The 27149-nt window shown below is 40.1% G+C and overlaps 1 protein-coding gene across 1 annotated transcript in view; it reads right to left on the bottom strand.

Moving 5' to 3' along the window:
* Positions 1-3623: 3623 nt before the first annotated feature.
* Positions 3624-27149, bottom strand: part of LOC136885078 (heat shock protein 68) — a 92194-nt gene continuing 68668 nt past the window's right edge. Inside the window, exon 2 of the mRNA XM_067157500.2 lies at positions 3624-3823. The gene's annotated coding sequence lies outside the window, so the exon portion shown is untranslated. The remainder of the gene's footprint in view (positions 3824-27149) is intronic.

Genomic DNA, 27149 nt, shown 5'->3' with positions numbered 1-27149 from the left:
ATCTCCAGGGACGCCGTACTTATTGGTTAAAGACTGTGACAACAGAGTAGCTTATTTTTATAAATAAAGTTATTAAAAGCTCAGTTTTATTGTTATATTTATATCCTCAAAATTCTCCTTTCAAATTCCTCGCTACACCACTTTGCAGTGTAGCGGCATGATCTCTACGAATCAACACCTGGGAGCCCTTGGAGATCGGACTCTGTCGCAAGTCATAAATTTCCTTGTGGCGTGGTTTGGTAGCTGATGCTGGCAGTCCCAACCACCGCACTACGATATAGTCAGTTGCATATCACATCTCAAAACCACACACTTCCACTTGTGAGGCCTTCGAACCTCCTGTCCACATATTTTCCACGAACGTACTACGCTGTCGTAGGAGGGGCAGAGGTGATACTCCCATATGGCGGATAGGCTGGTTCTTACCGGCGGACTTGAGCGAAATGAAGCAGTTCTAGCGGATCAGTCACACAACCCCTATGGGTGGGGGACGGGGACGAAGAACACACGGGCGGTATCCCCTGCCTGTTGAAAGAGGCTACTAAAATGGGAGAACAAAGGATGCTGAATTTTTAACCATGAGATTATCTTTTATTAGCACCATCACGCCAGGAACACCATGAATCGATTTCTATTGGGATTAGTAACACTATGTGAGGAACACCATGGGTATGCATTGCCTATGAGTGGCGCCATTATGTGAGAAACACCATAAATCTGCTTTACCCGTGCGTAATACCACAATCCGAGTGTGCGTTACTTGTGATTAGTACCGCTACGTGACAAATACCATGGTTCTACTGTACTAGCGTTAAGTACCACTATAAGTGGCCGGTGACGTGGATTTTACAGTAGACCCCTTTGGACAACAAGTATGGTCAGTTCAGGGTTGTGCAGCCCCTTGGTCACTATATACTGTTGTGTTAAGATAGTTTCTGGGAAGGTGGGGCATTGCGGGTTGGATCCACTGATTGTTTTAAGTTTATAATCATTGTTCATCGTCGTCTTTTTTGAATTCTGGTCAGTGGATGAAGTTTGGAATTTTAAATTGTCATTACATTTCGTTCCATTAGGGGCCGATGACCTAGATGTTAGGCCCCTTCAAACATCATCATCATCATCATCATCATCATCATCACATCCCCTACAACTGCCTCCGACATGGATATAAACCTGGTAAATCTCTCTCTTTGTTTTCAGAATGAGTATCATGCCGGGGGCAGTTTAGATTCGGCTTTATATTTCACATCTCATTTCGATCAAGAACCAAGTATATGCTGTCCCCTATTCAATGGGTTGTACAGTACAGGGAAATACATTCATAAGTAAACTTACACAGGTAACGTTCAAGACTACTCCACCGTAAAACAACTCGTTATAACAAACATAGAAATAAAATGGACGTAGGCTACTGTCCGCAGATTTCGGTGACTGTTTAGCACAGTATTGAAAGTGCTGCGGATTCGATCCCCACCCGCGCAGAAATTTAAATTGCCTGCGGTGAATTTCTTCGGGTTCGTTGGCTGGATTAAAATACCCTAATACACAGCACGCATAGGAACATGCAATAGTGAAGGGTATTCATTCGTAAAACTGTGCTTAATACACTTGAGTGCCGAACTCAAGTCTTAGGAAAATCCAGAAAGAAGAATAAATATAATACACACTGTGCCGAAAAACTACTAAATTCGGAACTCACAAATATCGAGGGTGAATTTCATTTAGGTTTACAGAGGTATTGGAAGATTCACCCTCTGGTTAGGGACGGTATAGCATATCCACTGCCTATCGTAAGAGGCGACTTAAAGGGGCTCCAGGAGCTCTCAACTTGGGAGAGTGGGTTGGCGACTACGGGGCGTTTTAGGTCAGTCCCGGCATTGCTTCCGCTTACGTGTACCAACTTCCCTTGGTGAGCTGACTCGGACGCTGTTAGATTTCCGAGGCCTTTCATTTTCACGTCCTTCATGCCCCTTGCCTTTCTTTAGCCGATAATTTTGTTTTTTCAAAGTATCGGATTCTTCCATTTTTGTTCCCTTTGATTAGTGTTACTAGATTATGGTTGTACTGTCTCTTAAAATAATAATCACCACGATCTTTCCATTGTTGAAAGATCGATCTTTCAACAATGGAGAGATATTGGTACAATTTTGATTGGATGAGCCAGGTGCGATCGATGTGATGCAGTCACGTATCCGGACTCATTACACAAGCTACTTTTGAAACGATAAAGTGCATCTCTATTACTAGCTTCAGCTGGAAAAGTGTATTAAACAGGAGCGTATGAAAGAAGAATTTTTAAATATCTTATAATGGTATAAATAAATACAGTAGTGCATTCATTATCTGCGAGTATCTTACTCTAAAGCAGGGCCTCTCAAACGCCCAAAATCTCACGCGTGCAGATCGGGGCGCAAGAGCTCCGTGCACTCTGCATCGGTGCTGCTCGGCATGGCTCGGATCAACGCTTCGTCTCTGGGCTACTCGGCCAAGCTCGGCTCTACTCGGCTATACTCAGCTGAACTAAGCCCGGATTTCGAGCGCTACGGCGCAAGTGGGGAAGAGGGAGAGAGGCGGAGCGAGCGAGACAGGCGTGAGGAAAAAGAGAGTAAGCGCTATTGCTCCAAATGGAGGAGTGGGGGCTCTGCACTCTGGTCAACCAAGCCAAGTCGTCTTTTGCACCGTGCACAGTGCATGCACCCTGAAAGGCCCTGCTCTAAAGAATATCATTCCCAACTTTTTTTTATCAGAAGAGTCTGTTTTGACATTGCTAGTGTGTCATCTTAAGATTCTGACAAATTTCAAAACACGTTGTTCCATCAAAGTAGATAATAATAATAGTAGGCCTAATAATAATAAACAGACCGAGTTGGCGAGTGGTTAGAGTCGCATAGCTGTAACCTTTCATTTTGGAGATGGTGGGATCGAATCCCACCACCGGCAGCCCTGAAGATGGTTTCCGTGGTTTTCCATTTCCACACCAGAAAATGTCACGGCCACGACCTTCCCAGTCCCATCCTTGTGTCGCTAAAACATTCGATGTGTTAGTGCGATATTAAATCAATAATTACAATTTTTGTTTAACAAAGCTGCCTCCAACAGCTATGGCAAATCATACACAAATATTTGTACTGAGACGGTGATATGAGTTTCAGCGGGACTTTTTTGAGCTCCGGCTCCAAACACAAAGTTTTAGGGTGCTGGCCTTTGGTCCAACGGTTCCCAGGTTCGATCCCCGGCTGGGTCTATAATTTTAGCCTTCATTAGTTAATTCTTCTGGCCAGAGACCGGGTGTTTGTGCCGTTTTCAACATAAACATTTTATCCTGGGTAAGACCGTATCCCACAGAACCGCAGGGTGTGAACGAGAAAGACCTGTACTAGCAATATAAATTCTTGTCTTAAGATGTGTGAATAACATCCTAGCACGATAACAGTCATCTCATCATGCGAACTATAAACATTCAGGAGCAGCGCGAAGTCCATTAGCGAAGAGATGGTCATTATTTCTCCATCACACTTTTGAGAAATGGTCCAAGTTTGTGAACTGGTATAAATCAATGTATTGTAAGAGGAAAAGAGAAGGGTCTGCTTTAAGAATGATAATTGTTTTGAGCTTTTTAAATATGTTTATTTATAAAAATAAGCTATTCTGCTGTCACAGTCTTTTAACCAATAAGTACGGCGTCCCTGGAGATCTGTGCCCTGGCGGAGGAGCTGATACCAGTGGGATGAGCTCCGTAGGCTCCGAGAGACACAACACCGGGGGCAGCAGCGAGGTACTGAGCTGAAGCCATGGCGAGGACAGCCACGATGAGGACCAGCACCTGGAAAGTGACGTTACCATGGTGATACACTTGTTCAGTCATAAGACAATATTTCACAAAATATTCACTAGGAACTGACCCTTCTGAAATATACATTGTAAGGCACATTCTATTAATATATTGAACGTCAGGCCCTTTAAAGAGTAAAGATCTTATTAATTATAATTTACAAATAAAGAAACTTGGCTTCCTACACAATTATGTCCTAGAGAAATTTTGGATCAAAAATATAAAAAGAAAGAAAGAAAAATGGGATTTGGGTTCAAGTAAACACTCTCAGCCCTTTTATTTCCATTTCTGACCATTGTTAATGATCTGTGTAAAAACAATCATACCTGCACACATCTTTAATTGACTACGCGTGTTTCATCTTTGCTTTTCCTAAAATATACTTCGTCTAAAATTCAAAACGCGCCAGACAAACTGGTTTTAACCTGATTTTCTTCAGACTTCGTACAAACGTGAAACTGTGAATTGTGTATAATTCGTACAATCAATTTTTAAAAGATCTGAAGTAAAACTTTGGGTCTACGTACGGAAGGCTGAACTGCTTACCACTTACTTAGAAAAGAAATTGTTAAAAATATAAGCATAATTTTACATAATGTTATCAATTATTCCTTATACTTTCCTTAACTCAATAACCACGTTTTCAAACCGGCAAATTAAAAAACCTGGTGGTTCTGGAGCATTTTACGGTAATTAAGGATCACAAAAACGAGATATAATTCCGAAAGTAATTGTTCACAAAAAACTGATTTTTGTATTTCTTAATTTAGATCACATGATTTAACTTTCGTCAAATTTGGTGCAATTCATATTAAATTAATAAACAAAACCAAACGCCATAGCGCATCATCCCCGGAGGGCCATGGCGTACCAAGCGACCGCTGATCAGACAGAAGGCCTGCAGATTACAAGGTGTCATGTGGTCAGCACGACGAAACTTCTCAGCCGTTATTCTTGGCTTCCTAGACCGCAGCCGCCATCACACCGTCAGATAACTTCTCAATTACAATCACATAGGATGAGTGGACTTCCAACCAGGCCTCAGATCCAGGTAAAAATCCCTGATCTGTCCAGGAATCGAAGCCGAGTCATCTCTGGGTAAAAGGCAGGCACGCTACCCCTACACCGTGGGACCGGCGCTGTTAAAATTAATGGAGATGTAATATTGAGAAAGGCTCCCTTACACTGAGAACATCAAGGATAAAGTTACTGAACTCTAAGTCGTAAGCCTTGAAGGTATTGCTCTTTTTCAACTTGTTGATGGAGTTAAGATGTCGTGCAACAGCCTAAGTTTAAAGTTAATGTGACCGAGTGAATTATAAACAATCAGCGAATTTGGCCAAAAGCCAACTTTTAGAGTAAACTGAAGTCACTGTACTTACAAGCTTGTACATGTTGGATTGTTTTGTCTGTGACGGCAGGTAGACTGATGTTTGGGTCTGTTACTAGTTCACTTATACACCCGCATTGCTGGCATTGGTATGTTCGCAAGTCTCCAATGTCAATGTCCAGCCTGTTTCTGACCACCACATCCGCACCTTGAACAGTGGGCGGTCGTGGGTGAGAAAACTTAGTTCCGCACTCTTGTCTGCCAAATCCAAACACATCCAGTTTCCTTTCACCGTAGAGAACGAAGCTATAGAAGCAAGTGAACCTAGGCCTATTATGAGTATTCAGAAGACTGAGGATTATTAATTACGTGTTCTTAAATGAAAATGTCATATTATCTTTAGCATATTTGAAAGGAGGAAACAATGGTGTCAAATTGCCCTGTGGGAAAATTAATTGATCATGTCTCTCGGTCATGGCCATCCATCAACGTCTGCTAATTTCATATGACCACCAGCTATAAGACATGGACTGCACGGTTGCTAGGTAACAATACCTTACATCACAGCCTGCACGGTTGCTAGGTAACAATACCTTACATCAAAGCCTTCACGGTTGCTATGGTTACACTTCCGTCACACTTTTCGTTACATGACACTACTTCATACACAAATTTTCGGACGACCATCAGCTCTAAGACATATTTGTGTCAAATGGATTAACGTTGTAGTTTGTTAAATGCAATTCAGTCCCGGCTAATTGTATTGCGAAGTTGACGCTTGAGATAGACTTCTATGCAGTTCAACCCTGTTTCTATCGGAGAAAATGGAACGAAGGAAGAACAGAACTTATGAACATGAACGGTTTGTTAAGAAGTAAACAAAACGGTATTACATGCACATGCCAGCATTTGATGTTTTGTAGGGAATATATTTGCCAGAGAATCGTACAGATGCAATTAAAAGGTCGCCCTTTATTTTCCTCACAAACTTGTAATGGGCGACAAAATGAATGGATAACGCGGCGCAGCATATCTCATGTAATCCTACCGCAGGCTGTTTCCTGTCCTCTGGAGTTGAGTAGAGTACGTCAAAAATCAATCACTCGGAATTGAATTTACATCATAACAAATGACGATATTAATCTTCCTCTTTCTTTTCCTGGTTTCAATAGGGGGTTTCTACTTAAAATTACGTAAGTTTGTATTGAAAATTATAATTCCGTGTAAACTTTTAGTTATTGTATAAACTAATTTCATGAGCCACTCTCCTAAAATTATGCCTGTAAAACTTGCTTTTTCAAATTTCGTTTTTGTTTAAGTAATATTATCGGTACTCTGTATAAGTAGGCCTATTACGAATGTTTACGAAAATATTCATTATATCAATACATAAATATATTGAGACTTCACGGCCATTCTGGCAGGGGTTTTAGCACCAGGAGTGTCGGAGGACTTGTTGTTTGCCTGATTTTCCGGCTTCACCCTCTGGGGGTCGCTGTGTCAGGGTGTAGGTGTAATTGTACGGGCTGGGAATAGAAAGGAAGCGGCCGTCGCCTTGAGAAAGATATCATCCCAAAACAGGTGTCTTGAAGGGTTTCAGGAAAATTCAAGTCACACGTGGACCCTGGACAGTGTTCAGTGCAAGTGCCACAACTCCTCAATTGCTCTAATGAGTTTGGCTGAAGATTTAGATCAGCCGGAGAACGAACCCGAGACATCCCGCCAAGAAGCACAAACGCTACCTCGGCACAGTACTATTGAATTAAAAAAATACTACATGAAATTTGTAATCTTGGAATTCAAATTCGAACTTGAAAGTTTTAGACGGCACGTTGCAACATACGATAGTTTTAAACTCTTTGTATTTTTCTATACTGACCTCTCTGATAAGAACCTGACTACTCGAATGTCAGCTACGAGAGGGCGGAAGTCAGTTAAACACAATGAAGTCTCCTGTTTTTCAAGGAGCTAAGTTCCAGCATGACAGGCGTGGTCTCCAACAACCTGGACATTGACATTGTAACCGCTTCAATGTCGTCAGATTTACAGTTACCGTATATAACTGAGCGAACATCCGACAGTGGATATCAGTCTACCTGCCGTCACAGACAAGACACTCCAACATGTACAAGCTTGTAAGTACTTCGCTGGCTGTTAACAACCCAAAAAACGCAAGTTTTAATTTTTTTCAAATATAACGAAATACATTTTTAATACAATGAACAAAATAGTGAAATTAATTTCTTACTAAATTATTAAAATAAATTAATCCTTCATATAAGTTTACAAGAAGAGTTAATTAAATTACAGATCTTAGTGCTTCAAACACCACTTACATGCCAACATGCAGAGTAACATTTTAGTATTTTAGTGGCTACATAATGCACGGTAGATGGATTCCAGTCAATTTCAAACATTCATGGTTTATTTGTTTCCAGTATTAAAAGTCTCTTTATTTCCTTAAAATGTCCTTTTTTTTTACATTTCTTGACTTATTTTGTTCGTCCTTATATTTAAAGGCTGTCTCTTACGAAAATGATCTTCTTATGCGGAGCTCATAGAAACCGATCATACCCAACAATAAACATTAGACGTAGAGTTAAAAAAACAGCAAAACGAAGTTTTAAAAAATTAAATAAAAATATGGAGACTCGAACCCTGCACCTCACATAACGGCGCTAGCATACTCCCTACTATGCTATGAGAACGATCCACTTAGTGATGGCTTAAAAGTGTTTTTAGAAAACAATTCAAAATAGATATTGTTTTGTAACCATGCAGATAAATGTTTCGAAAGCTCCACACAATAAACCCCTCTTCTAAGATACATCTAATTTGAATTTCACTTGTAAGAAACAATTTCTAGATTCCGCAATTTGCCTGTCTACTCCAACCCGATTCTATTCAAGGTTTGAAACCTATAAAGAACTAATTATGGAGAGCAACATCCAAATTATTGCACAGTTTAACATTAGAATGTCTGTCTTTCAAAATCTCTGATTCTTAAACACAACGTACGTATTCCAAAGGATACTGTGTATAGTGTATATCAATGTTACTTGCAACAAGTGTATCGCCATGGTAACGTCACTTTCCAGGTGCTGGTCCTCATCGTGGCTGTCCTCGCCATGGCTTCAGCTCAGTACCTCGCTGCTGCCCCCGGTGTTGTGTCTCTCGGAGCCTACGGAGCTCATCCCACAGGTATCAGCTCCTCCGCCAGGGCACAGATCTCCAGGGACGCCGTACTTATTGGTTAAAAGACTGTGATAGCAGAGTAGCTTATTTTTATAAATAAACATATAAAAACCAGCAAATAGCACTTGTTACTATAACTCCTCTCTCTCCATTGCCACATATCCTTAAAATGGTTCCTTTCATTTTTTCACATAGCATCAACGGTCTTACCCTAAAGGGAACCAAGTCACATTAATATGATTTCCAGAAAAATACGAGAAAAATGCTGACTTATTCCTACAAATTATTTACTTGCATTGCGAGCCCACCACAAGGATGTTGTTCTATTTTGAAAAATATGTCTTAGAGCGGGGGGTTATCCAAAAATGTGTGGAACAACGTTACCTAGCAACAATACCTTGAGAGCAGGGACTTTAATCGCATTTGATTAATTCTTCTGCGCTGAACAAATTACCCAGGAAGATAATGGGCATGGGAACTGATAACGACCGCAAGTATAAAAAAGTAATGACATCGCATCTGTGTTGGGGTTACATTCTATGCCCCTTATATTTAAAAAATCAATCAAATACTCTACTGAAATGTTAGTGCGACGTAAAACCAATAATATTAACAAATATGGAACTCTAGTATACTCAAACTTGAGGGTCCACATTGTTAGAAAGGACCATAAATTTCACAATCGAAAACTTGTGGGCCTATACGTAATGGTTATCAGGGTAGTCGTGAAGGTGACGATTAAAGACCATGAGTTTCGAATTCAGACACCTTTTTTATTGTAAGAAAATATTATTATTATTATTATTATTATTATTATTATTATTATTATTATTATTATTATTATTATTATTATTATTATTATTATTATTATCGTTTCAGTCATTTAAGGGCTGCGATTACGCAACTTCCATTGCTTTCTCAAGTTCTTTCTCCTTCCTCTTTCGCCAGTATTCCTTCATCCATTGGCTTGATCATGCTCGTTCTTCTGCCGAGAATACTCTATTTTTCCTCGGTTTCTCATCAGCCAAGTGTCATACCGCCGCTGTTAGAACTCCACTCATTACTGTTGAGAGAGAGCTACCCGGTATTGGTGTATTAAAGTATTTTATGGTACTACTAACATTATACCCTTAACGAAGGTTTAAGTACAAAGACGGCGTGGTTGTCTCTGGTATAAGGAGGAGCGCACTCAAACAGTTCGTTTTTCGACATAAATATGTCTTACGGCTGGGTGTCACCGGAAAATTCGTGCAACGTGACGCAACACGATATGTGACAGAAGTGAAACCATAGCAACCGGTCTCTGAATTATTCGTTCATCCATAAATGAATTCATGATCCATAAATTCTTTTTTAAACAATGTTATTGGCTTTACGTCTCACTGCCTACTTTTTCGATTTTCGGAGACGCTGAAGTGGCCGCGCGAGTTCTTTTACGTGCCAGTAAATCTGCCGACGCGAGACTGACGTATCTGAGTAATTTCCAATAACAGCGCACTTATCATTTTTATTTAATATTCACGCATTCATTCGTCTAGTTATTCATTCAGTCTGTCTCTCATTTACCCATCCATTTATTAATTTACTAATTCGTTGGTCCATTGATTTTATCTTCCATTATTGATAGAAGTGACTTTCGGCATAATGTCTGCAACACTTTCATCTGAGTGATGAAACCATACAGTTGTTCAGGGTTTTGTTGCTATTTTCACACAGCTGTTACTCTCCATTTAAAAGCCCTGGAAGTTTCCAGAGATTTTCCTCTCCCGGGCCAAGTCTTAAATTGTTCGCTTCGTTGAATAAAAATAAACTGAAAAATGAAGCAGGAGGAAGGAAATAATATGTTGGAAATTAAATCGTTTGCGATTGAGGACTATATTCTAAGAAACGTTTTATTTATTCTGGTATAACACGTCTTCCATTCCGTTAAGACTTGTCTTTTAGGTTTGTAAAAAATTGACCGCTGTCATTTCACTGAATAGCGCTTTTACTATTGAACTTCAGTGATACCCAAGACACCAGGCCACACGACTTTCCGTTATACGTAAGGAGCTCAATCGGCAAAACAGGGAAAGAAATTCTAGTGCTTTCGAAAAAGTAACTGGTCGAACAAACGAACACAGCAACAAGAAACAAGTATACAGCGCACAAATAAAGACAAAACACAAACAAACACACATGCAAACACACAAGTAAACAGACAAACAAACACTAAAATACAAACAAGCACATAATCATACAAATTAGCAAAAACAAACAAAAATTTATAAAACATAGAAACACACAAATACACGTACGAAAAATAATCGTACAAAGATAAAAATTAACAAACAAAAACTTACAAACAATCATACAAACCAAACATACGAACACACAAAGAAACGACCAGGATCACAGACAACAGTTCGTACAATTTACTTCTGTCTGTGTTCTGAGAATACTCTAACCCACGCTTACTAACTGTAGGCGATGACTGACGGCGGAGCTATGCAGTATTTTGATTGATACGTCATCTCCAGCATGTAAAATACAGCACTTGTCAAAATACACACGCTGGCAGTATGAATAATTGAATGGTGCAACAGTTTCGAAATAGAGTTTTTCTCGCGTTATGTTTTTATAATCTGGCATTCGCTGTGCTATTCAGAGTGTTGACTTCTCTTCATTACGGTAAATGCAGTCCGAATTCCGTGATTCTCGTGAAGGGAAATTCATGTTGCCGAGATCTTGATTCCTCAGAAAACTGCTGTCAAATTTCTATAAACAAGGGAACAAGACAGAAATGACGAACACGTGTTTGTAGTTTAGAATAAGTACAATCTCCTACCACAAACCATAGGAATAAATAGAAGAATGAGGGCATAAGGAGACGAAGGAGAAGTACAACGACGGTGATAAATAAGAATAATACTTTATTGGCTTCCCAGACTTGACACCGTCAGGATCAGCTGAGAATAAGAGTCAGACAAGGAAGAGAAGAGACTATCAGAACTAAGCGGAAGCAACTTCAACTCAGCTATGGTCCACGAGGTCACCATTCCACGTCTGCAAGTAGCGAGCCCCGGAGATTTACACCCCTTTGAGACACCGTATACAGGTGCTGCCATGAGACACATAGAGAAGGCGAAATCGGCATCGGTGTTAGAGGAGGGTAGGCAAGTTATTTAAAGACTGAAGGAGCAGACAGCAGACACAAATAGGTCTTATGGCGACAATGGGATAGGCCAAGGAGTTGGAATGATTCGACCGTTTCGTTAATTATAGTACAGCCGCAGCGTTTGCCTGCTGTGAAAATGGGAAACCACGAAAACCCTCTTGGATGCCGACATTGGGGTTCGATCCCACTATCTCGCGAATACCGGATACTGCAGCTAGCGAGCTCTCAAGTTTCTTCTTTTTGACGTCGTGCGAGACCTCTAACTTTCGTTCAGGCGTCGGAGTACTTCACAGTCACTTATTCCATCATTCCACGATATTCTGACAGGATCGAAGCTTTTTGGTGGTGTTCTCTGTTAGCGCCCAAGTGTCGATTCTACAAAGAAAACAAACTTCAAAAATTCAGTATTCATTGACTTAGCCGACAATGGGCGACTTGCACGCACTATACGAGTTTTGTCCGGAAAATACGTATAAAAGTTGAATAATAACTTTATTTGACAATTATTCAGGTATTACAATATGGTCTCCTTCAAAGTACTCTCCCAGAGACAAGATGCAGTTCTGCCAACGCCGTTTCCACTGTTGATAACATTGTTGAAAGTCTTCAGTTGTGATGCTGTTCAGTTGCCGTGTCGTTTCTCCCTTGATGGCTTCCACATCACCCAAGTGCCGCCCCCGAAGCACCATTTTGCATTTCGGGAACAGGAAGAAGTCACAAGCGGCTAAATCGGGTGAATAAGGCGGGTGGTCTGTCACGGTGATTGAGCTTCGGGCCAAAAACTCACGCATAACGAGCGACGTGTGAGCGGGCGCATTGTCGTGATGAAGGATTGTCTCCGTAAACTTGTTGCAAACACTCAAAAATCTCACGGCCATTCTTACCTAGTTTGGCAAGAAACTTGATGTTGATGCGCTGTTCCTCAATCAGAGAGAGTTCCATACCGACGGCAGGTGAAAAGGGTAACTTTCAACAAGCAGCCGCACACTGCTACTGACACGCAGAGCTCTCCGACTCGAACTGAGCGTTGAGAAGATTACCGACAACAGCAGTGCCACCCGGCGGCGCCTCCACGATACGTGATACGTCACCCCGACGGATTTATACGTATTTTCCGGACAAACCTCGTACAGCGTGGTAGCGGTAGTGTCAGCTTAGATCCTTTCAAACAGAACAATGATAACCAAGGACACCATAGCTCAATTGGTAGAGCAACCGACGTGAAATCGGGAGGTTGTAGATTCGGATCCCACTGCTGACCGCTTGGCCGTTTAGTTCTGTACTTATCATCTCTTCAACACGTACTAAATGTACGTAAAACTACTTACTTGGTTGAAAGTATATTTCGATTAATTTATAGGGAATCTGCCACCTGGCGACAGATGATTGATTGATTGATTGATTGATTGATTGATTGATTGATTGATTGATTGATTGATTGATTGATTGATTGATTGATTGATTGATTGATTGATTGATTGATTGATTGATTGATTGATTGATTGATTGATTGATTGATTGATTGATTGATTGATTGATTGATTGATTGATTGATTGATTGATTGATTGATTGATTGATTGATTGATTGATTGATTGATTGATTGATTGATTTATTTATTTATTTATTTATTTATTTATTTATTTATTTATTTATTTATTTATTTATTTATTTATTTATTTATTTATTTTCATAATAAGAGAGTAGGCTCTATGCATATTCGCTTATTTTCAATCGATTGACGTTCAGGAATCTGAAAGGAAGTTCCCAGTAAATAGAGTGGTGTCGATGACGTCAGTGAGGCAGGACGCGCTGGGCGTGGTGCTCAGAACTGACTGTGACAATGAAGACCGCGGTCCACTTCCCATATCGTTCGGGGACACACTGGGGTATATAAAGTTGTCTAACACGTAGCTGCATTATCAGTTAGTTCACAGACTAACAACAAACAACCCAACATGTACAAGCTGGTAAGTAGACAACACACTAAGTACTTGTGTTGTTTGGGTCATCAGTCTGATGAAGCTCTCCATGCCACCCTATCGTGTACTAACCTTTTCAGTTCTACGTAACTACTTCATCTGGTCTAATCTGCTTGTCATATTCATACTTACCGCTACTTCCCCTCAAAAAGTAACTGAACAAAACCTGGGTGTCTTAAGATGAGTACCCTCATTCTATTTCTTCTCCTAGTCAATTCGATCTCCTCCCGCCAATTCGATTCAATATCTCTCCCTTCGTTATTCGATCTACCCATATTCAGCATTCTTTTCTAACACCACATTTCAAAAGCTTTCATCTTTTACGCCTTCCTCTAGACTCTCTCCTTACAATACTAGATGGTGGTCGACAGCTTCTTCTTCTTCTTGTCCTCCTCCTTCTCGAATGTGTTTACTTGGGAAAACGCTAGTTCCACAGTTCGGCATTGTTCTTTGTCCAGTATTATTCCTTCTCCCTGTGTCCTGCTACATTTCTTCTTCACGGGACTCGGTTAAAAGCACGTACCTTCTTCAGAATCTGTCTCGTAACCTGACTGTTTTGCAAGACAGTCAGCCCCAGTTCTGTTATGCCCCTTTCAGTCTCCGTCAGTCTGTCGGTACGGACTTTCTTGTTTCGTAGGAAGGTGGACAGGTGGTTGGGAGACAATCTTGCCACGTAACCAAAGTGGCTCAGTCAGTAAGTCCCACTGTCTGGTAGTACACCTCTGAACTGTGACACCTCCGGTTTTCCCAATCTTCCAGAACCGAGCCTAGAATCTTTATGAGAATCCTTCCCTCTCTGATTTCCAGTCCTCCAATCAAGCCTTTTCTGTTTCCTGGCATACATTCCATGGCATATAGGGCTTCCATGCGGATGACTGTTATGTAGTGTTTCAGGCTCAGATTGCGTGACAACATCGCTTGGTGTAAGTGACAGGGAGGGGGAGCTTTCTCTGACACGTTGGATTTAGTTCATTCACTGAGATGCTTAAATTACAGCTCCTTTCTATTGTTGGTGCATAGTACTGTAACCATGGTAACGTCACTTTCCAGGTGCTGGTCTTCATCGTGGCTGTCCTCGCCATGGCTTCAGCTCAGTACCTCGCTGCTGCCCCCGGTGTTGTGTCTCTCGGAGCCTACGGAGCTCATCCCACTGGTATCAGCTCCTCCGCCAGGGCGCAGATCTCCAGGGATGCTGTACTTATTGGTTGAAGGACTGACTAATCATCTTTTATAAATAAAAAATTAAAAACCAGAGTGAACTCTTTTCATTAGCTTTCAAAGTATTTACTGCAACATCTCCCTATTTCATTGTCCTGTCATTTTGTGCGACTCTAAATTGGAGTTCTACTAAGGAAGTGCATCAGTTTCCTGCTTAGGATTTTGACGAAACTATCGCTGTTGAAATAAAATATATATTTTAGAAAAGAATTATTGAATTTAATTTTCGGGTGCAGACAACTACAACACGGTTCAACCCGGAAATTAAATAAAATATATATTATAAACTAGGGTGAAATCTATGTCCTGCAATCTTGTGTTGTTGGGTATTCAGCCCAAAGGGTCCAGAGTTCCACCTACAGCTCGAAAAGGAAATAATGAAAGACCGAGCCAATTTACCCCACACACCGTCATTTTACCACGGGATCAAATCTTGTGAGCATTCCCGGCCAGGTCATGGATTTTTACCTGTACCTGAGGGCTGGTACGAGGTCCACTCAGCCTACGTGATTAGAATTGAGGAGCTATTGATGGTGAGATAGCGGCCCCAGTCTAGAAAGCCAAGATTAACGGCCGAGAGGATTCGTCGTGGTGACCACACGGCACCTCGTAATCTGCAGGCCTGCGGACTGAGCAGCGGTCGCTTGGTAGGCCAAGGCCTTTCAAGGGCTGTAGTCCATGGGGTTTGGTTTGGTTTGGTTTTTTATGATGAAAATAGTAAGTAGATAACAAGTGTAATCATTTTTTTTATGTTAGGGGCTCAAACTTCTCCTATATCTTAAATACTAAGTTGCTCAATATCCGACGTGCTGAACAGCTAAAGCACCGAAGTCAAATTACTTTTTTGTTTGTTTGTGTAACTCATACTTACGTGGTCTAGAACTTCAAGATTTTCTTTTGCATAAGTAATTTTCTTTACATTTTTTAAGAACATTCTGAATCAGAAGTTAATAAATGCATACTAAACATGAAGAACCGTGTCTGCAGTGCGTTTAGAAATGTCTGAACTGAGCGCACAAAACTGGTGAAAGTCATAACACGAGAAAATTTAGATATAATTAAGGCACACAGAAACATCCACCATTTGTTGAGCAGAATTCTTGTCGAGATTAGGTTGTTTAAAGTACCGTTTCGGTTCTGCAACCAACAGGAAAAATGGCACTTTCTATTTCGTTTAAGTTACCTTCCGAAAATGAGACAGATAAATTTCATGAGTTACAGTTTACATGGCTAACATATAACAAGAAGTAAAGGAGGCTTAACATGATGCAAACTAAAAACCTTTTTGTAAAACGTAGCATGGTGTTAAGCTATGGAATACAATTTATAATATAATAAGTCATTCAAAAGAACAAGAAAAGTTTCCATGACTGTCTCTAACTGCGGGCTTAAACAGAATTTAAATATAATTGTAAGTAAGATAAGCTAAATTTGAAATGGAGCTGAATGATGAAAATTCATGGACTGAATCTCGCCAAACAGACAAATATTTTTTATAGAGTTTTACTCCTTTATTAGTCTTTTATTTGGACGTTTGTGTAAAGTTATGTCAAAATGTGTTAATTTTCAGTCACAAAACCTTAGCTATTTAGGATTAAACATTTATTTTTCTTGTATTTCGTGATGTATCTCTTCGCGATAAAAGAACCTTCATTAGCTTCTGCGCACCCCCTCCACGCCATGCTAGACCGCGCTGTGAGTTTGGACTACTAAAAACTATATCTATCGAGGTGTCAAGCATTCGTCATCCTATTTTAATGTAACGTACAAACCATTCCCGTGTATGGAATACTTTTTGAGTTATAATATTTCGAAAAGTTCATGAAATATTTTACTATCACGTAATCACAAGAGTGTAATACTTTCCCGCACTGAAATTACTTACCACACTGTTGTATCATCTCTGATTGGTTGAACTCCGCTCCAGAGTAAAGTAAACACGGACAGTCAAAGAGGTTGAACTGTTTCTCGTCTACACAGAAAACGGCGTCTCTGTCCCGTCACAACACTAACTAATGCATGTGTTGGTATTACCTTCATTAATGCAGGACCACAGTACCATAATTACGAATATGGTACCTTAGTGGACTGTTCGCCGATTCAACTGACATTAATTTCGACGTTTTATTGCAACATAATCCCTAGTACGCCTCTTCAGTGGTGCCTAGGCCATCTATGACAGCTCATGGCGGAACTGTTGAGGATCCAACCAGCCTTCGGGCTGATGACTAAACATACATACATACAACCCCATGTACGCTCCTCTCACATCCTTCATAGCGAGACTCGTACAAGAACACAATAAAACGTCAATCCAAGGATCAAACATGGAGGATTTGCGTGGCAACGAATCAAAACTACTTATAATTAAATTAATTTTATTTAAAGTGAGTAAGTTCACCCGAGTATTAATAAAATATTGTACACGACAGGCACTAAAGTGATCACTTTCCGTTGCTGTTCCACTTTCCCTTCCAACACTAAACTGAAATACGTTTCACATCAAAAAATAAATCAAATTAATAAATTGCAGTAATAGCAATTAAAGGATGTGTGTTCTCCCAGGACCGGGCGAGTTGGCCGTGCGCGTAGAAGCGCGCGGCTGTGAGCTTGCATCCGGGAGATAGTAGGTTCGAATCCCACTATCGGCAGCCCTGAAGATGGTTTTCCGTGGTTTCCCATTTTCACACCAGGCAAATGCTGGGGCTGTACCTTAATTAAGGCCACGGCCGCTTCCTTCCAACTCCTAGGCCTTTCCTATCCCATCGTCGCCATAAGACCTATCTGTGTCGGTGCGACGTAAAGCCCCTAGCAAAAAAGAAAAAATGTTCTCCCAGGATGATAGTACAGTGAGTGAGAATGAATCAAGGTGCAGTGAGCTCGCAGTTGGGATCAACAGTATTCTAGAAGGAAGTCGGCTCCCGGACAAAACTATCTTTACATCGGTCAGACCAACTTTGCTTCACGGGAGCCAAAGGATATCTTATTCATAAGTTAGAAGTAACAGACAGGTGGGTACGCGGAATGAGGAGATAAATGAACTCGATCGATGAAACCGTACCCATAACCCGGCTTCATGTGGGACGAATGGAAAAAATAACGTTACCTAGCAGAATTACATGTTTTTACTACTTGCTTTACGTCGTATCGACACAGACAAGTCTTATGGCCACGACAGGATAGAAAAGGCCTAGGAATGGAAAGGAAGCGGCCGTGGCCTTACTTAAGTTACAGCCCCAGCATTTGCCTGGTGTAAAAATGGGAAACTACGGAAAACAATCTTCGGCTGCGAACAGTGCAGTTTGAACCCACTATCTCCCGGATGCAAACTCACAGCTGCGCGACCCTAACCGCACAGCCAACTCGCCCAGTAGGAGAAAAACCATTTCGGTCATGGAGGGTAAGAGAAGTAGAGGGAATCAAGACGACGATATTTAGACTTAGTTTCTAATTATTCAAAAGTAAGGGGTATAGAATTAAAGAAGACAGCAGAGCTAGTTATAGATAGACGATTGTGCAGGCATTTAATGAGTTCACAGAGACTTGCAGACCGAACAATGAAAGGCTTATCAGTCTATAATGATGCAATAATGACGATTTTTTTTCAGCTTCTCTAAGCTAAAATGCTACGTTTTAAAGCAATGAATTAAAAATTGTTCCAACATGACATAACTGTTTTTAAGACTGAACTTTTGTTCACTTCCATCCAAGATAAATTTCCATTTTTTGATTTGAAAAACTCTTCCGTCTTTCTCTTTCAAAATGTGTAATTACCTTCACTCTTCCACCAAATTTCAAGCTCTAGGCGTGATGTTTAAACGGAAGTATTCATGCATTTAGAAGGCAAATTCACGCCTTAAATTCCTGTTTTCTCACTTTTAACATTTTTCAGCACTTAATCCAGTTCAAAATGTTTACAGAGGTCATCTCCATTTGACCACCAGACCAGGTGTAGAATGTGTGAAACTCACGTCTATCTTCCTAGCAATAAGTTTAAGTCACGTTTATAGAGTTTACGAATTATGCACGGGAAGTCGAATCTACGTCCTTCGAGGAGAACTGGACAAAACATTACCTTTGTGTGTCAGCTGGTGAGAAAGGTCAATATCACTTCCTTACAAGTGACGCACTAGAAGCTGGGCGTGGTGCGCACAATTCAGAACTAGTGGCATTGACACTGAAGACTGCGGTCCACTTCCCACATCCCTCATGGACACTCTGGAGTATATAAAGTTGTCTAACACCAGGCTCTGGCATCAGTCAGTTCACAGACCATCAACAAACAAACTAACATGTACAAGCTGGTAAGTAGACAACAATAGCGAGTGGTACAGTTCTTTCTTATTGTTGGTGCACAGTGTATCACCATGGTAACGTCACTTTCCAGGTGCTGGTCCTCATCGTGGCTGTCCTCGCCATGGCTTCAGCTCAGTACCTCGCTGCTGCCCCCGGTGTTGTGTCTCTCGGAGCCTACGGAGCTCATCCCACTGGTATCAGCTCCTCCGCCAGGGCACAGATCTCCAGGGACGCTGTACTTATTGGTTAAAGACTGTCGAACTAACTTTTATAAATAAACATTTAAAAGCTATTAAGTCTAATCATTTATCCTAGAACATTTCCTGCCTTTGTTCATCCCTGAATGAGTTTAAATCAAGCCCAATCTCCCGACGCACATATCCAAATGAATCACCTGTCAGTTAATCGTCATATGATTGATAACAGTTGCACGATGAGAAAATATTGCTGTCTTGTTTATCAGAAGATTGCTCGCAAGGAAAAGTACGTTGAAGGGAAAAGTGAGGTTATTCTCTACGATGAACGCAATGTGATACTAAGATAGTTATATTTGATAGGTTAATAGCACTTTGAAATTAAGATTTTTCAAATTTTGGGCTTTACAGTATTTTGGTTTTATATCATATTATTGTTTGGTTAACACTGCAACTAAGGATGCACAAAGTAAAACATCGAATTATTACAGATCTAAGTGAGTGAATAAAGCAGAACAAACGATGTATGGTCTTCCACACTTAAAAATTGTGGTTTTGAGAGCTCCAGTAGCCCGTTTCGAATCCTGTTCAGTCTGGTGTTAAATTGAAGAGCTGGCTGGAATAAATGTGCATTGGGTAGTTCTTCAAAATATCCAGTGTGCTCTGTTTGTCCGCGTACAAGGTATTAATTCAATAGTAAATGCGTGGTCTGCAAGAAGACCATTAAATATCAGTTTTGTTATTTTGTATTTTCAATTTTAATACTTTGGTTCAATCTTTATTTTACCAAGCTCGATAGCTGCAGTCGCTTCAGTGCGGCCAGTATCCAGTATTCGGGAGCCCTGAAGGAGATTTCCCATGGTTTCCCATTTTTACATCAGGTAAATGCTGAGGTTGTAACTTAATTAAGGCCACGGCCGTTTCTTTCCCACTCCTAAGCCTTTCCTGTCCCATCGTCGCCATAAGACCTATTTTTGTCGGTGCGACATGATGTTTTAAGGGTCACAGTAATAATGTTTCTTTCTTAAATAATGAAACATTATCAGTATCGTCATTTCGTAAAGGCTGCAACCATTGATCTCTTCTCTTTGTAATTCGTTTCATATGAGCGCAAACTTGGCACCCTATGATCTCCACTACCTCTCCTAGGATCTTCTTAATCGTTTTCCTCCTCTCCCTTCTTACCCAGTGCCTTGCCTTCAAATACGGACGACCCAAAAGTCCGGTGACATTTGACGAGGCAATAATTGACACACATGAATGGCATGCCATGAAGTTTTAATGACACCAAAATAAAATAAATATTCACTAACAGCCTCTTTTCTGGCTATGTCAACATGCCACGATTGCAGGTGCATGTGACGCCTTCTTCAACGACAGCTCATTCTATACTGTACAGCGGTCTCATGCGACGTGTTGCTGTCCAGCGCCGTCTGTTGGTCAATTAGTACATCTCTACCTCTAATATTCTGAGAGGTCAAATGTTAACGGACTTTGAGTCACTTGGAAATTGTAACCTTTAGGAAGATTATCAAATACTGAAGTTTTCCTCTTCTATACTGTTTCCAGAAGCAGCCTCGGAGTGTTTATTTCCTAGGTTTTTCTATCGTCCAGCTAGTTCTCGTCACCTTTCCCCGTAACCAAATTTCCGCCACCTGTAGCCGTTTCTCGCCTTCCTTCAAGGGAGTGCAGCTTGCTCAGCCATAGAGTAGCACACTCCAAATTAATGTCCTAATGAAAAATTAGTTGACCGGATATTTAAATTTATATAATAGAAGGGATGTTCCACCATTCAACACAATATATAATACATAACATTTATTAAGTGAAAAAACCGGTTTCGATTGCCTTGGAATCATCATCAGTTCACAGTAAATAAATAAATCAAAGGAACCTAACAGCAATCAATATGAAATCTGCCTTTAAGTGCATTTAAAATGGTTGACATGGGTTATATGACATAAAACATATTAATACTTAAAGAAAGCCGTAGGATCCAAGTCACAGATAACTATAGCGCGATTGCACAATGTTGAGCAGAACTTAGTTAATGCATACAAACGTTCTTTAAGTATTAATGTGTTGTAGGCCTATGTCATATAACCCAGGTCAACCATTTTAAATGTATTTAAAGGCAGATTTCATATTGATTGTTGTTAAGTTCCTTTGATTTATTTATTTCCGGTGAACTGATGATGATTCCAAGGGAATCGAAACCGGTTTTTTCACTTAATAAATGTTATGTATTATATATTGTGTTGAATGGTGGAACATCCCTCAATTAATTTCTATTATATAAGTTATACCTCAACACGGAAATGGAAATCATAACTTATGATAGGACATTTAAATGCAACCGCAGTAATGATATTTATAATATTTAATTGATACCGAATGCATTTTTGATACAAAGTACAATAATAATAATAGCTCAGCAATGTTTATTTCCGTCTACTTCGCTTTCAAAATGTCTTAATATACGTTAATTATATTCTTCATCTAGGAGCATAGAAATTTAAGTCTGTCAGGCCATATTACTACCTATTTGGAAGTCTTGAAGTAGTAGCACGCACAACACGTTTGATAATAAAAGGTCTCACACGTATATCAGTCATGGAATTGTGGCAAGCAGCTCAAGTTACTGCTCCAGACATATGATGAAGCTACTATCATGGTTGTGACTTAGTAATAGTAGCCATGTTGATGTGGGACCTGCAAAAGTGGGGCAACATTTACTAACTCACCTGGTTTCAGGTACTTGCGTCAAAGAGAGACGAGTTTGCGATCAAGCGTCTCTAATAATGTAATTAGGGTGTTAATAAAAGACAAGAGAATTGACTGGATAGTTTTTGTAGATAAAACAAATACTGAATAAACACTGTTACTTTCTCTTGTGTGATGTCATTGTCCGACAAATTATGATTTCTCTTTTTATTCCCGTGTGCGTATTTCATGTTGATAATGAATATGTAATAGCGACTTAAGAAAGACGTTTAGTTTAAACACTATAACACTCAGAATATGCAGTTCTGTTCAACATTTTTGTCACATATCCAACGAATATATTATCCACGTTTTTTTCAGAAGGTGGCATTCCTGCGAACAAGAAGGCTCAGCAATTTGCAAAGAAACACTTTGAACTTCAATATCTCAGAACATTGTTTTTCCACCCAGCACTTCAGTTTCAGCTGCATCCTGTGAGGAGATTTTGACACCACTTAAAGGAGCTCTTTCGTGACAAAACTCTGTATTTTTGGCGTCTCCGAAAATCGGTAAAGTTAGTTGATGGGAAGACGTTACTGTCTCCACAGCGCATTCGTATCTCTACTTGAATTTTCTTCCTAATTTTTTCATTGGAGATACTTTGACATATTTGAGTTTTTTCTGGAGATGTAAATTCTGACACACGTTATTCTATACAGGAAAATTCCACTGGAATTCAAACATCGATCATTAGAGCAAAAAGGCACTCAGTTTAGCTAATTCCGCCCTATATTACATATAAAGTTCATCTTCATTGTAGACCGTTATGCCTTTCAGCGTTCAGTCTGCAAGCCAGTGTAAATGAGCTAGCAACCTCCTGAATCCTCTATTAGTCACTTGCTCTGTAGCATCCTTCATTAAAAGCTGTCTGCTTAGAGTGGGTCTCGGCACACAAGTGTCCACGGCTGGCCCGTGCTCCGACAGCTGTGCAGTCCGAGCAGAGGAGGGGTGGCTCTGTATTTGGGAGACGGAGAGGGGCTGGTCCCCACCATCGGCTGTCCTGTTCTCCTACACCGCGAATTCCGGGGCAGTTCCTAGTATGGGCCACGGCTACCAACCCTCCCACCTTATCCGATGGCCTGAGAGACGGCGTCATCGTCTAGGAGGCCCGCTGTCCCCTTCAGGGACGGAACGAAAACATTTTAGTAGTGCTTCTTTATTCATCCTCCATGGTCGATTGCTCTTTGGAGCAGTATACTTTTGATAGACTTTCCTGTGCGCGAGGAAAAGTCCGAAAAACTGACGACATATTTTTCAATGTTAGAAGGTAGAGAAATGATTGCAGGTTCAAGCAATACACTTGCAGAAAGAACCTCGCAATTGGGGTGATAAAAGCTAAGTTAGGAATGAGCTCGATGGATGAATGTGGCTTCAGAAGTGGAGTTATATGAGGTGAATACACGAGGATAGATTACCTACAAGAACAATGTACACGATCATAAAGGGTAAGATAAGTAGAGAGTGATCAAGGTGGAGATGGATGGATTCAGTTTTTAATGATTTCGTGATAAGAACTGCAGGAGTAAACAAGACAGAGGATCGTGGAGGTGTTGAGTTAATAGACAAAGCCTTACGGACCGAAGACTAACACAGTATATATACAAGAGTCTGTTCAAAAGTTTAGCTTTAGTCTTTTAAATTGGTGAAAGTGCAGTAATCTAAATATAGTAAACAGTAGGAACTCTCGAAGGTCAATATCACTTCCTTATAAGTGACGCACTAGAAGCTGGGCGTAGTGTTCCCAATTCCCAACAAGTGACATTGACACTGAAGACTGCGGTCCACTTCCCACACTCCTCATGGACACTCTGGAGTATATAAAGTTGTCTAACACCAGGTTCTAGCATCAGTCAGTTCACAGACCAACAACAAACAAGCCAACATGTACAAGCTGGTAAGTAGACAACAATAGCGAGTGGTACAGTTCTTTCTTATTGTTGGTACACAGTGCCGTAACTATGGTAACGTCGCTTTCCAGGTGCTGGTCCTCATCGTGGCTGTCCTCGCTATGGCTTCAGCTCAGTACCTCGCTGCTGCCCCCGGTGTTGTGTCTCTCGGAGCCTACGGAGCTCATCCCACTGGTATCAGCTCCTCCGCCAGGGCACAAATCTCCAGGGATGCTGTACTTATTGGTTAAAGACTGTCGAACTAACTTTTATAAATAAACATTTAAAAACTATTCAATCTAGTTATTCCTGAATACCTGCCCTTGTTCATTCTTGAATGAGTTTAAAATGACAATTAAATCAATCCCAATCTCCCGATGCAAACATGCAGATGAAGTCACATGTCAGATCATATTAATTATTTTTGATGGCTGTACCTCCAATAACAGTTGCGCAACGAGAAAATACTGTCGTTTTGACACATGAAGTTCGCAAGCAGATCTTCTGAAATATGTCAAAACGTCACACTTTGAAGGAGAAAGTCTGCCTTTTCCACCCCTTTTCTGTTAAGTGAGAAGATTATCACGTAAAAATGACTGTCATTATCTCCCTCCGTTTTGCGACTTGAGGCCCAATCACCTGCCTTTCCATGTTCGATAAGTCAGCTCTTCTTTCATGTTGTTTCGATTAGTCGTCATTAAAATTGGTGTAAAACATCGAGTGAAGATCAAGGTTTTAAATTGTATTTTAGTGTGTTTTCACAAATTGCACGACAACAACAAAGATGTTATAATGTTACAAAATGGACATTTAAATTGTGCCTTTTTAATTCTTGAAGACATCATCAAGAAAAGGAATCTAAACTTTATAAAGTAGAATTTTTAATGTATGGTTCTTAAGCAACGTAGACGCATGGTGTTCCTCATATACTCGTAGGTCACGCAGTGCACGGTTGCTAGGTAACAATACTTTACATCGTAGCCTGCAGGGTTGCTAGGTAACAATACCTTACGTCATAGCCTGCAGGGTTGCTAGGTAACAATACCTTACGTCACAGCCTGCAGGGTTGCTAGGTAACAATACCTTACGTCACAGCCTGCAGGGTTGCTAGGTAACAATACCTTACGTCACAGCCTGCAGGGTTGCTAGGTAACAATACCTTACGTCACAGCCTGCAGGGTTGCTAGGTAACAATACCTTACGTCATAGCCTGCAGGGTTGCTAGGTAACAATACCTTACGTCACAGCCTGCAGGGTTGCTAGGTAACAATACCTTACGTCACAGCCTGCAGGGTTGCTAGGTAACAATACGTTATGTCACAGCCTGCAGGGTTGCTAGGTAACAATACCTTACGTCACAGCCTGCAGGGTTGCTAGGTAACAATACGTTATGTCACAGCCTGCATGGTTGCTAGGTAACAATACGTTACGTCACAGCCTGCAGGGTTGCTAGGTAACAATACGTTACGTCACAGCCTGCAGGGTCGATAGGTAACAATACGTTACGTCACAGCCTGCACGGTTGCTTTAATCACACATTTCATTATATAGCATTATATCGTTACACAAACGTTCGGATGACCTCCACCTCTAACCTATATTTATGTCAAAATGTCCTCTGCATTGCCCAGGACTACAACGTCAGCGATCTTGAAACGAAACTCAATTCTCGAAGAGATGCTGTTTGGAATTTATTACATCGGCGTTGTGCTGACCAACGAGCACTACATCAAAACCATTTAGCGGGGTCAAGTGGTCTGTGGAGCGACCATTTCTCATTAACACTAGATAAAGTTACAAGCAGTTCAGTTCCAGCTTCAAACATGTACAAGTTTGTAAGGATCTTCAGATGTTTAATCAAATACAGTTTTTGTTCCGCAATCTAGTTATAGAACTCAGTAATTGACCAGAGTCAACAGCTAAATTATTGACATCCACTTGAACCTCCATCAATTGTTGTCGGTTTATAGGAACTTACGTTGAACTGAGAGTGGTGTTCTGTACAATAACGAAGAAATCATATCAAAATCGATTAAGGTTGTTCATCGTGTACCACCTTGAAATTTAATGTTTGGAATATTAGGCTTGCTAGCATTTTTAATATTTTACAATTTGGAATATCAGGAATATTTTTTCAATGCGTAGTTGGCAGTGAAATATCAACGTACGAACCTTTGTACGGTATACGTTTACCAAAATGTTAAAAATACGGAATAAACAATTTGTATGTAGCGATAACAAACGTGTGAAGTTCTCCTTCTGCCATAATTTATGATTTTCATGATTTCCCAGTTTCAGTAGTTTTAAGTTTCTTTTGGACTCTCCCGCCTAATCAACACTTACAAATTGTGTTATAAAATTTTATTCTATCTCAATTAAAGTAGAGCTAGTTTCGGTCTATTGTTTAGACTATCTTCAGCTACAATGATAAACTTTAGAATCATACGTTACAAACTATAAACAATGATTAAAAAATCTATATTATAAAGGTTGCATTCCTTTTCTTGATGATACTTCACGAATTTAAAAAACACAATTTAAATGACCATTTTGTAACCTTATAACATGTTTGTTGTCCTGAAAATTTGTAGAAACGCATTAAAACACAATTTCAAACCTCAATCTTCACTCGATGTTGTACACCAATTTTAGTAATGACAGATCAAAACAAGGATATAGGAGAGATTGTTGCCTCTTACGTATTTCATAATGTTTTTACACATTCACAGTTATTCATCGGCAACACTGTAGTGTAAATCATGAAGCTAGTTTCATTTGAAAATACAGTTGAGTAGCGCAAAACTTTAGTAGTCATTATTAAAACTGGTGTAAAACTTCCAGTGAAGATTAAGGTTTTAAACTGTATTTTAATGTGTTCTTACAAATTTTCAAGACAACAGAGATTTTATAATGTTACAAAATAGACATTTAAATTGTGTTTTTTTAAATTCTTAAATACATCACCAAGAAATGGAATATAAACTTTATAAAATATAATTTCTATCATTGTTTATAACTTCTAATGTATGGTTCTTAAGTTGACCATTGTAGCCGAAGATGGTCTGAACAATAGACCGAAACTACATCTACTGTAAATGAGATGGAATGAAGTTGTATAACACAATTTGTGAGTGTTGATTAGGTGGAAGTGTCCGAAAAAAGTTCAGTTGTCCTGTTAACTTACAAATAGCGCATGTACTTGGACGTAACTCAATTATTTCCGGGGTCACTCTCTGAATTATTCGGATTCTTTTCGAGCGCGTAAGGGCAAATAATAATTTAGGTAAAAATTCCACC

The sequence above is a fragment of the Anabrus simplex genome, chromosome 13, assembly GCF_040414725.1.
Source record: "Anabrus simplex isolate iqAnaSimp1 chromosome 13, ASM4041472v1, whole genome shotgun sequence".
In the NCBI taxonomy this organism is placed as follows: domain Eukaryota; kingdom Metazoa; phylum Arthropoda; class Insecta; order Orthoptera; family Tettigoniidae; genus Anabrus; species Anabrus simplex.
The sequence above is the reverse complement of the archived record's forward strand: the minus strand, read 5'-3'. Positions and strand labels throughout refer to the sequence as shown.